This window comes from Condylostylus longicornis, unplaced genomic scaffold, assembly GCF_029603195.1.
Source record: "Condylostylus longicornis isolate FDR11 unplaced genomic scaffold, ASM2960319v2 ptg000169l, whole genome shotgun sequence".
Classification (NCBI taxonomy): Eukaryota; Metazoa; Arthropoda; class Insecta; order Diptera; family Dolichopodidae; genus Condylostylus; species Condylostylus longicornis.
The window spans coordinates 162,014-173,052 of NW_026578137.1; positions in this window are offsets into that span (position 1 = coordinate 162,014).

The following is an 11,039-nucleotide window of genomic DNA, read 5'->3' on the forward strand; positions in this document are numbered from 1 at the left end:
GTCCGTTTCTTAGTTTTTCTTTATTAATTAATATTTATTAATTATTTTTTTATTAATTTATTTATAATAATTAATAAATATTAATTATTATTAATGAATATTAATAAATTATTATAAATAATTATATTTATAATAATTATATATTACTAATAAATTATTATAATAATTGCTATAAATAAATATTAATAAATTAATAATTATTATAATAGTAATAATAATAATAATAGCAATATAAAAATAAAATTATAAATAGTGAATACATAAATTTATTGATGGCTATCCCAACCAAAACTATACCAAAAGAGAAAATATCTTAATATCTTAATACCAAAATAAAATTATTATCACTGAAAATAATATTATCTTAAAACATTGAATTTAAATATTCATTTATAACAGATTATAATTACAAAACATGCTTAAAGTACACGAGCAACAACACAGTAGCATATTATTTGCATTAATAATAGTGCATACTCGTATTTGCATATATTTATTAAGAGATAACAATGTGGCAAAAAACATAGTCTTGTACCACACAAGTATGAATCAAAACCGATTTTTCTGTCATTTCTCAAAACTGATTTTTCTGGTTGAAAAAAAATTTCGAAAATATATTTTATATACTAAATATAATAGATAATGTATTTAGTAGAGATTAGTAAACTTCAGTATTCAACAATAATAATTTTCAGCACTATGACCATAAGAGAATGAGGAACTTTAAAAATAAACCATTTAGTCAATGACTTAAAATCTGTATACATAAAGAGTCGACAAACAATTATAATTTTGTGAATTATGTCTTCTCAAAAACACTAAAGTTTTGTTCTGAAACCTTGTTGAATTACAAAAAGAAAAAAAACCAATAATTCTATGCTGCCAAATTATTTTTCCAGCTATAGTACCTGAAAATTGGAAAAGTCATAATAATAATAATAATGATAATAGTAATAAAAATAGTTATTAATTATAATCAATAACAAGTCTAGTATGTTATGTATGTATTATAGAAACATAAATGTAAGATGAAATGGCAAACAAATTATAGAAAAAAAGAATTGTAAATTTAAAATAAAATTTGATTTAATTCTGAATTATTATATTTATTAATTAATAAGAGAGAAAACAAAAAAATGTATTTGATAAAAAAAAAATGTTAACAATATTGTTAACTATCATTACAATTTCATTTACTCCGTACAAATGTGTGTATTTCATATATGAAATATATACATTTATATTTACTATACATATGAATGATTGATGATTGTAGAGTATGCGTAATATATGCATGATGAATCAGTTATTATTTAACTATAACTATGTATACAATATTATGCAGAACAACCTCTTAAAAACGAAAATTTTTGAAAATAAGTTAATGGACCCAATGGAATTAATTATTATTATAATTTTAGTAAAATAATTCTTTGATAGAATTATAAAATTAGTTTTAATTGTAAAATATTTAACAAATATTTAACAAATCCATAGCAAAAATAAAAAATCTTTAGTATCCAAAACTGCTTACACATTCTTTAACTAAAATATTTTTTTTCGAACTGTTGCTGTTGGATCTTCTTTGAAAAATGTTTCCCTTCTTGTTCGAACACTAAAACTTATATCAATATTTGATCTTTTAAGTGTTTTATGACTTTAATAAACGAATAAATTGAATTTATTAAATCTTAAGTGTTATAATTTTCAAATGAATTGTTAAATTTTATATTCATATTTTTTTTTAACATTTAAACAACGCATAATGAGTGCACTTATCACTGCATTATCCTGCATATATTACACACATCTATACATATATATGCATATAACATATGATATGTATTTATAAATATATAGACATGAATCTATATTAATATGTAGATATGAGACATTTTAATTTGTCGATCCAGTATATATTATACAAACATGAAAATATTGTATAGATAATATGTTATGAATAATGTAATAAAAAAAAAAACCAATAAAATAAAAATTGTGTATGGTTTCTAAACAATTTGAAAGATTTTAAGGTAGAGTTCTTTTTAATATCTTGAACCAAAATCATTTGTTTAACAGATTAGGTAAATCGGTAGATAAATCCATGAAATCAAATTGTTTGCTTTCCAAGCTGACAACTCGACTCAATTTAATCCTACATATGCAATAAAAATTATTAAAATTTCCCCTTGTAATATGCAAGTGAAGTAAAAGAAAAAAAAATTCTTAATTGAACACAAAACAATTTCTTAGGAAAATATCAATAAATAAAATGTATGTATAAGTAGAATATGTTTTATAAAATTATAAACGACACCAATAAGAAACTCTGACGCGCAACTAAAATCAAAATCGACTGCATTTTCCAATACTTGATTTTTCGCAAGTACGCAAATGATTTTTCTAATTAATAAATTTCTAATTCACCGTTGAAATTTTGGCATTTTTAATTTACATATGTATAACTGCTTTATATCTAAGTTTTTTTTTTCCGAGAAACATAAAAGTGCAATTTAAATATTTTTAATTTGAATAATGGCTTCGCTATTTCGTCTTAAATGAAATACACTTATTTGTAGGAATTTTATGTAGTAGCATTTTGCAAAACTGATTATGCTCATATTTATTAATATTTTACCTGTTTAAGAATTAATTATTCTTTAAATTAAATACTTCCTAAAGAATTAAAAAAAGATACCAGTACCAAGTAGAGAAGCGCGCAATAACAACGAAATAATATAAATGTCAGGACTGTGCCATTCCCAAAATGCATTAAATCAATTGACATTTTTCGTATGATTGACATTTCATCGAAAAATCAAAATAAAATAACAAACTTGGAATTAGCACAACGGGTAATATTATATTCTAGTCATATAAGGAAAAATAAATTTTAACTCACTAGCTTTTTTTAAAATAACAACTTTTGTCTCTTGAACGTTTTTTTCACTAGATTTTATTACGAGTATACAGATTTCAATTTGCGCTACACTACAAGGAAAAAAATTTTGTAAACTTTACTTTCTCAAAGTTTTAAGTTGATTTTGGTGCATTTTTTCAAATTTGAGAAAATGTACAATTGATAATATAAACAAAATTTCCAATTACGCATGAAATGTTTACTTCTTATATAATCACATATATATTTATAAATTTTTCATGTGTGTACTGTATTAATTAAATTTATATAAAGCATATGTATTCTTTTTACTTATATTAAAAGCTCATATAATTCTTTTTAGGTATATGTATGTAATGTTAGTTATATTAGGAAATATATTCACATATTGTTAGTAAGTCTGATTCATTGATTTACGAGTATCTAAACTATTGTATCAGGAGCTTTAAAAGCTTATACAAGTTTCTTTATAATATTTTTATTATGTTCGTTTTTATATACGGGACAACTTTGAACGATGCATTTTTTATAATAATTCTAAAACTATACAAAAGCACTATAATAACAATGTAAATAATAATTAAAATTTAAAATCTAATAATTAAAAATTTAAATTCTAGTTTAAAATCTAATAAAATTTTTATTATCTTTATTTTATGTCGTGTATTCTAGACTAAAAAATATAGCACCAAATTTTTTTTTTATTCAGTGTATTATCGTTTTTAAACACTGCGCACGTTCGTGATATTAACTTTGGTATAGAGTTTGAACCACTTAAAGGAGTTGTCTGCGGTATGAACACGATATTTATTCTTGCTCAGCGTGAAATTCTGCTTTGATTTAGACATGTCCGTTCGTTCTTTTAGTTTTCTCTAAGGCGATAATTCGATACGAAATTTTTGATTTTTGATACCCTAAGCAATGACATATTATATTGTACTTTTTGCTGTATCACCCTGTACATGTACATCTTCCTATAGACTCTTCACACATGAATCCTAGAATGACCTTTCAAGAAAAGAAAATTAATTATGATAAGTACTTAATATAGTATTTTTATTTAGTTATAAAATATTGCAAAGCCTATAAAACGTACACACTTATTACGATATATTTGAGGCTCAAATAATTTTAAAGCATTGTAATTGCATATTTAGTAAGTATTTACTTGATTTTCAGTGAAAGTATTTTTATTTTATTTTTCCATTTCTAATAATTTTCATTTTTTTGTATATTTTGTTTGGTATTTTTCTGGCTTTAAAAAAAATTATTTATCTGAACTTAAATTTTCCAAATAAACAAGTTATTTAACGAACAAGAGAAAACATAGAACTATAAATAAAAAACCAATTCAAGTTTTTTTTTTTAATTACTTACTTACCATTGTACCTGGTAATTATTTACAGTCAAATAAAAATAAATCTTTTAATATCTTAAATGTTTGCAGAACAGATAAAAATACAAAAAGGAAACAAGAGCAAAAAAATCGGATGTGTTAAGTACTTAACCGATCGCAATGTGTATTGACTAGTTAAGTGAAAGTGATGCAGTAGATTATGAAAATGCAGTTTGAATACTTCCTTTCAATTATAAGAAAGTTGGCAAGCTTTTAGTTAATATAATTAGAAAAATGTAAATTTTGCTCTTACCAAAATTTCGCTTTGTGCCAGCCGAATGTATTCAATAAGAATGTATTTCTGCACAGCGTTGTGTATTAATATCAAACATATTATACAGGTGCTAGAGTAAAACGACATGACATATAGACCTGCAAGAATTTTTCTAAAATTTAAGTTCATGATCATTTCAAATTATTCCTCAATGATTGATTATTGCTGGTTATAAATGTAACCAGCAATCTTTTATATTTTGCAAGTCAACAACTAATTTTATTACCTAATCTAAGTTTTTTCTCTTCTTCCTTAAAATTAATATTTATGTACATACATAATGTATAATTTTTTAAAACGTTGAGTTTCAATTGAATCAGCCTAGGCTCAATGGTGAGCACAAAAATAACCTTATGTTTTCCAATGTGAACAATTTTAAAATATCAAAATTTTTTTAATATAAGGTAAATTTTTTTTTGGAAGAAGAAAAAGCATTTTTAATTGTTACGTTTCGGTTAATTTAAGGATTTCATCTGTGATACAGGGACTTGTGGTAAGTTTTTTTTGATTTGCTAACTTTTTAAGATGCTGCAATGTATTGTTACTCTTTAAATTACTAAAGTGATTAAATAATCAAAATAAAAAAATACTTATAAAATTCGTCTTTCGATTGTATAAGTACCGAAGACTGGTGCCTCTGGCGCCTTCAAACATGCTAGTAAATACATAATAAATAATAAAGATAGTAAAACATACTTTTTTTGCACATGTTTGAGTTAATTTTGTTTTTTTCAAAATTTTCAAGGCTAAGTCCAATTCGGATAACCTACATATACCGAATTATTGAAAATTTAATTTAAAAATTCATTTTACACAAAATTCTCAAGCTAACATCACTTCAGCTCACTACAAATTTATGTAGGCGATGAAAAATCTTGCCTACACGTTGACTTAGAATTAATTTCCATTCGGAAACTAAAAAAGTGCCATTCGAATGGGGTGAGGTGACTCTTCTTTTATATTTAATATAAAGTTTGTGGAAGTATTATTTAATATAAAAGTTATCTAATGTTAAATGCTTTCACATTATTTAGTATTTGTATTCAATATCATCAGTTGTTGTAAGGGCAAGTGAAAAACGGTATTTATTTGGCTCAAATTTCGTACGATTCTCAAATTCTCAAAATTTAAGTAAATATTTATTGGATCATACTAATTTTAACATAACGTCAAGCATAACGTTTTAACATATCTAAGTTTGGAACGTTTCGAATTGACTTCCAGTAGTTCTTTTATTAGTCTTGGACATTCTACTTGTGTATTCAAAATCAAAAGCAGTCATAATTATTTTTATATAAATTTTTAATGACAACCGGAAAAAAAATATTAAGAAAAGTTCATCGTCAACAATACAGTATTTTACTTTTTTTAAAATTTTTGTAGCGAAACCGAAACAAGTTTATCTAACAGTTCAGGTAAAGATATAAAAATAAATATTCTGGTTAATTTCACTTATTTCTTCCGCATACCGGAATCCTTTCCTTTTTTTCTGTTTTCGTTTTTAATAAAAAATTTTTTTATATTTTTTTTATGTGAACTTAATTTTTTTGTCAAAACAAAATCAGAGTAGATATATACCTAAATACCTACAATTAGGTCCCTGCGATCTTATGCGATTGTTATTGAAAATGTTTTCAAAAATAAGAACAACAATTAAACATTTTTTATAAACTAGATTTTTTTTTGCATTTTGGCAAGAAAAACATACTTATTATATAAGATATGCGGTGTAAGCCTAAAGGCCATTTCAATTAAGAAAAAAATATACATTGAAAGAAACAAACAAATTTTAGTATACTTAAGTACTTATACTAGGTTTTATGAGAAAACAATTCAATGGCAACAAGGAAGACTTTACTTTAATTGAAAATTATTTGTCTGTTGTGGGACGTGATCGTGCGTATCTTGCTATTTTTCTCTCCAAATGAGAAGAAAATCGACCATCATATATTTTGTATAATGTAATTTTCGAGTGAGAATTATTTTTCCGTATTGTGCATCTCATTTCTTCACAAAATGTACCTATACAAAATTTAATCATTATTTTTAGTCACTTTCTTTTTTTTTTAAATATCAATTGTAAAAAGAAAAACTATAAATGAAATTATCTAATAGAAATAAGTCTACATGTCAAGATATTTTCCGAAGATAACAAAAACTGCTTCAACTGTCCTCTAAAACAATGTAAATTCAATATATCTTTCATGTATGTTGCTAAACTATTATATAAATTGGATCCAATTATCGATACTCTTTACGAAGAAAAAAGGTTCCCAGCTCTTGCCACTCTAATATTACTTTTATACTTAGTGTTAAAATTATGATCATACCTGTTAATTGAAACAACATTACTAACGCTATTTACTACTCGTAAGAGCTATTTCTTAAAAGCATAAATTATTTGTTGAAAATGATAAAAATACCCTTACCGGATAGAATTTTGTTGTTATAGTACAGATCATGAGTTCCGTGTATAATAGAGGCAAATCAAATATATTTTTTAAAATATTAAATTGGGAGACTTACAATTTACGAAAATTACCAGATGCTCATATAGCCCGTACTTTTGAAAAAATAGAGTGCTTCGTGGCATACACACCAAACTTGTTATTTAGCATATCTAGTATTCTCAGTTAAATGTTAGTTAAAAATAGCACCCAAAAACTTTATTCTCTTGCAAGGTGAAATCATTAAATCGTATGCAAATTTTATTAAATTTTCATTAACGCATTCTGAAATTAATTATTTTTTTTTATTTGGATTCATAATAATTTGGAAAGGATACCCAGATTATGTTCAATTTGGTTTTGAACTTAAAAATTGACAATATTGCTTTAGTAGGAACCTTTATTGTTTTATCCGTTTCCTTTTTGTTTTTTTAGTTCATGTGCTTTAAATCTAATTAGATTTAGAATTTAACTATCATCTATTTGTAAAAAAAATTAATTAAGAATTAATTCCAATCTTAATTTTCAATCCCAAAATTTTATTTTTAATGAAGTTTTTCTCTGTACCACACAAAATTACAATACTGCACCGTTTTTTCATTTGAAGTTAGTACATTAAGTATATAATGTATGCATATTACCGTAAATTCACTAAGCATAAGAGTTTTTACTCTAAAAATAGATTACGGTTGTAAAAAAATGAAAAAAATCAACAGCAAATTATAAAGACAATAAGAAAAAAATTACTAAGAAAATAAATGTGAAAAATGAAAAGAAAAGCGAAGAGTGTAAGAAAAGAAAAAACTGATCTGATTTGCAATAGGATAGACTCACAGAAGACACATTTTTTCTACCTATAAATTCGTTAAAAACAAAAAAAAATCCATTGAGAATTCACACAAGAATTCAATTCACAAGAACGACTAAAAAATTTTTAACATTTTAATGGGTTATATGCTATAAAATAACGGGAGGGGTTCTATGTTATAAAAATAAAAATAATGAAAAGTTGCATTGGTTTGTTTTTGAAAATGAGTAATTTTCGAATTAAAGCAACTCTATAGTACGATATTGTTTAAAAACCAAGTAAAAACGTTTCATTCGGTATAAACCGATTGAATTATACCCTGTACCTTTCATTGTTGTATAGCAGTTATTTGAACCTGTGATACCATTCCATAGAAATTTCACTAATTTGTTTGAGCTATAATTGGACGTACGACTGCCAAGTTTCATAAATCTGACTTTATTATTTTTCTAAATATTTAAAATTAGCTTTTGGAGTTGTATGACAGTTACCCGAACCGGTGCAGCCATCCCATTAAAAATTTTTAGAGCATGTGTAGAATATAATTGGACACATGTATACAAAATTTCATATTTACATCTTTATTAGTTTATGAAATATTTAAAATAAACTCTTTGAGTTATAGGGCAGCTACCCGAATCCGTTTCCAAATTGATTCAATTACAATAGAGTTCGTCCTTGGCACAAAAGAAACAACTTGTGAAAGTTTGTTGTCGATTGCAGTATTCGTCTTTGAGTTATCGTGCGATCGAACAGACGGACGGACATGTCTAAATCAACGCAGAATATTACGCTGAGCAAGAATATATACATATGTTCATATCGGGGGCGACTCCTTCAAGTAGTTACAAATTCCATGCCAAAGTTAATATACTCTTCACGAAGTGTACCTTAAGGTATAAAAATATTTATGCATAACTAATCTCTTAACTTACACTTATACATCGTAGACTGGGGTTGTATCCTTTAATCTTGTGTATTAAACACAAAACAATACATATTGAGTATAAACATATGTACACCAAAATCTTGATTTGCGTTCGTTTTTGAAGTTGCACCGTCTTTTTTGAGATTCCAATTACCAACGCAAATTAAAGTTCTGCTGTATTTCGTGTTATTAATACCTGACTTGCAAAAATTATGAAATATCCTGGTCCAAATCTATAATCAAATCCTTTATATACATTCATGTACGTATATACCGAATATATATATGTATGTATTTAAGCATTAATATTTTAATAGCACGTACATATGTAAATAATGTCCAACTTTTTGTAATTATTTAGAAATATAAAAGTAAATAAACAAAATTCTTGTATCATTATACCCAGCACCTTCGTCAAGGGTTTATTAATTTAAGTACCACTTAAACCACTTGACGAAGTTTGTAACCACTTGACCAAGTCATCTAGAGTATGAACATGTGTATATGTTTTTGTTCAGTGCAAAATTTTACGTTGATTTAAACATGCCCGTTTGTTGATCCGATCGCACTATAGTTTTTACCAGTTTGTTTCATTTGTCTCAAGGGTGGGTCCGATTGTAATTGGACCAATTCGGACAACGGTTATTAAAGAGATTATTTTAAATATTTCAAAAACTAATAAAGGTAAAAATATGAAATTTTATACTTGTTTTCACTTGGTTGAACTGCTTCGGGTAGCTGCCATACCAAGTCAAAAGGCTAATTTTAAATAATCAGAAAGCTAATAAAATAAGATTCATGAAACTTGACAGTTATGTCTCCAATTATGGGTTATGTCTCCAATTATGGGTTAGATATATTCCTGAAGTTTTTATATTAATGGTTAGACAGGTTCCAGTAACTGCAATATAACTATATAAAAGCTAATCCTAAATATTTCAAAAACAAATTTTTCTTGTCAAGGTGCGGGTATAATTCAGTCGGTTCAGATCGACTCAGACGTTTTTACTTGTTTTAACCTTCAAATGTTGTGTTTTTTGCTTTTCTGTTTTTTGCTCAACATATTTAATTTTGTTTATTCAAAATTTAATTAGAAAATTCAATATTAATTGTTATTTTTTCAAAATCTTGAACAAAAATAATAAAAAGAAATGATGAATGAATTAATGTGCAAAAAAAAGATGATCTCAAATAATTTAATTTGGGATTTTCCCAAAAAAACAAAAAATATACATGCTCATACTTAGATACATACATATTATAAACGGTCATATTATTAAAGAGTTTAAGAACGGAAAAGAAAAGAAAAATAAAAAACATTTAAAAGTAATCGTATATACCCTACATGTGTAATTATTGAAGTATATCCATGTATATACACATATGCTCTCTTAGGTTCTGCTCGATATTTTGAAAATACCGATTTGTCTACAAAAATGTCAAATGAATTAGTAAAAAATGTAAAAATGTATGTATATTGTTTGGGTCTTAGATAATTATCAACCTGAACAGATGGCCGTTCAGGTGAACAGATGTGAAAAATTCAAAATAATAAATTAAACTTAGGTTTTCAATTTTAGACTGATTTTGATATCGGAAACGTGTCATATTTTGCAGAATGGATTACAAAGTCAAACTAATTTTAAATGTAATCGATTCAAAATACAGAATTTGAGTAAGAAGTGAATAAGTTTTTTAATTTGTAATTTAAATTTTTGAGCATAATTGATGGCTTTTGAAAATGACATTTCCAATATAACTCACACAATATTATAAAAGGTTCTCCAATGTGTATCTGTTAAATAAAAGCTCGTATTTCAACAGTTTATCTATTCCAAATTCTGCACGAGAGTTGAAAGGTTTAATTAAGAAAACTACCCAGAATGTAAAATGAAAAATTTTCTTTTAACTTCATCTGTTTCTATGTGGGTGTGGGACAATTTCTGTGTGGTACTTAAACAGCTGCTTTTACCGTCTTGTTGTTCATTGTGTTAATAACGGAAATCTTTTAAAGCTTTCCCGTTCCGCTTTGGTTTTGTTTTTAAACTTATTGTACTATTTAAACATTTATAATTTAGGGTGTAAAAAAAAAGAGTTAATATAGACGTTTTGAACAAAAATCAAAACGGCAAAATAAACAATTTAACTGTTGTTGAACACACAAAAAAACTAAAAAAAAAATTTAATCGTTCACAAGATTTTCAGTTTAAAATACCGACTTTTGCCGCGTCGCCGTTTTTTTCTTGTTTTTTTCTTAATACTTTACTCTTATTTATTTGTACTGTAA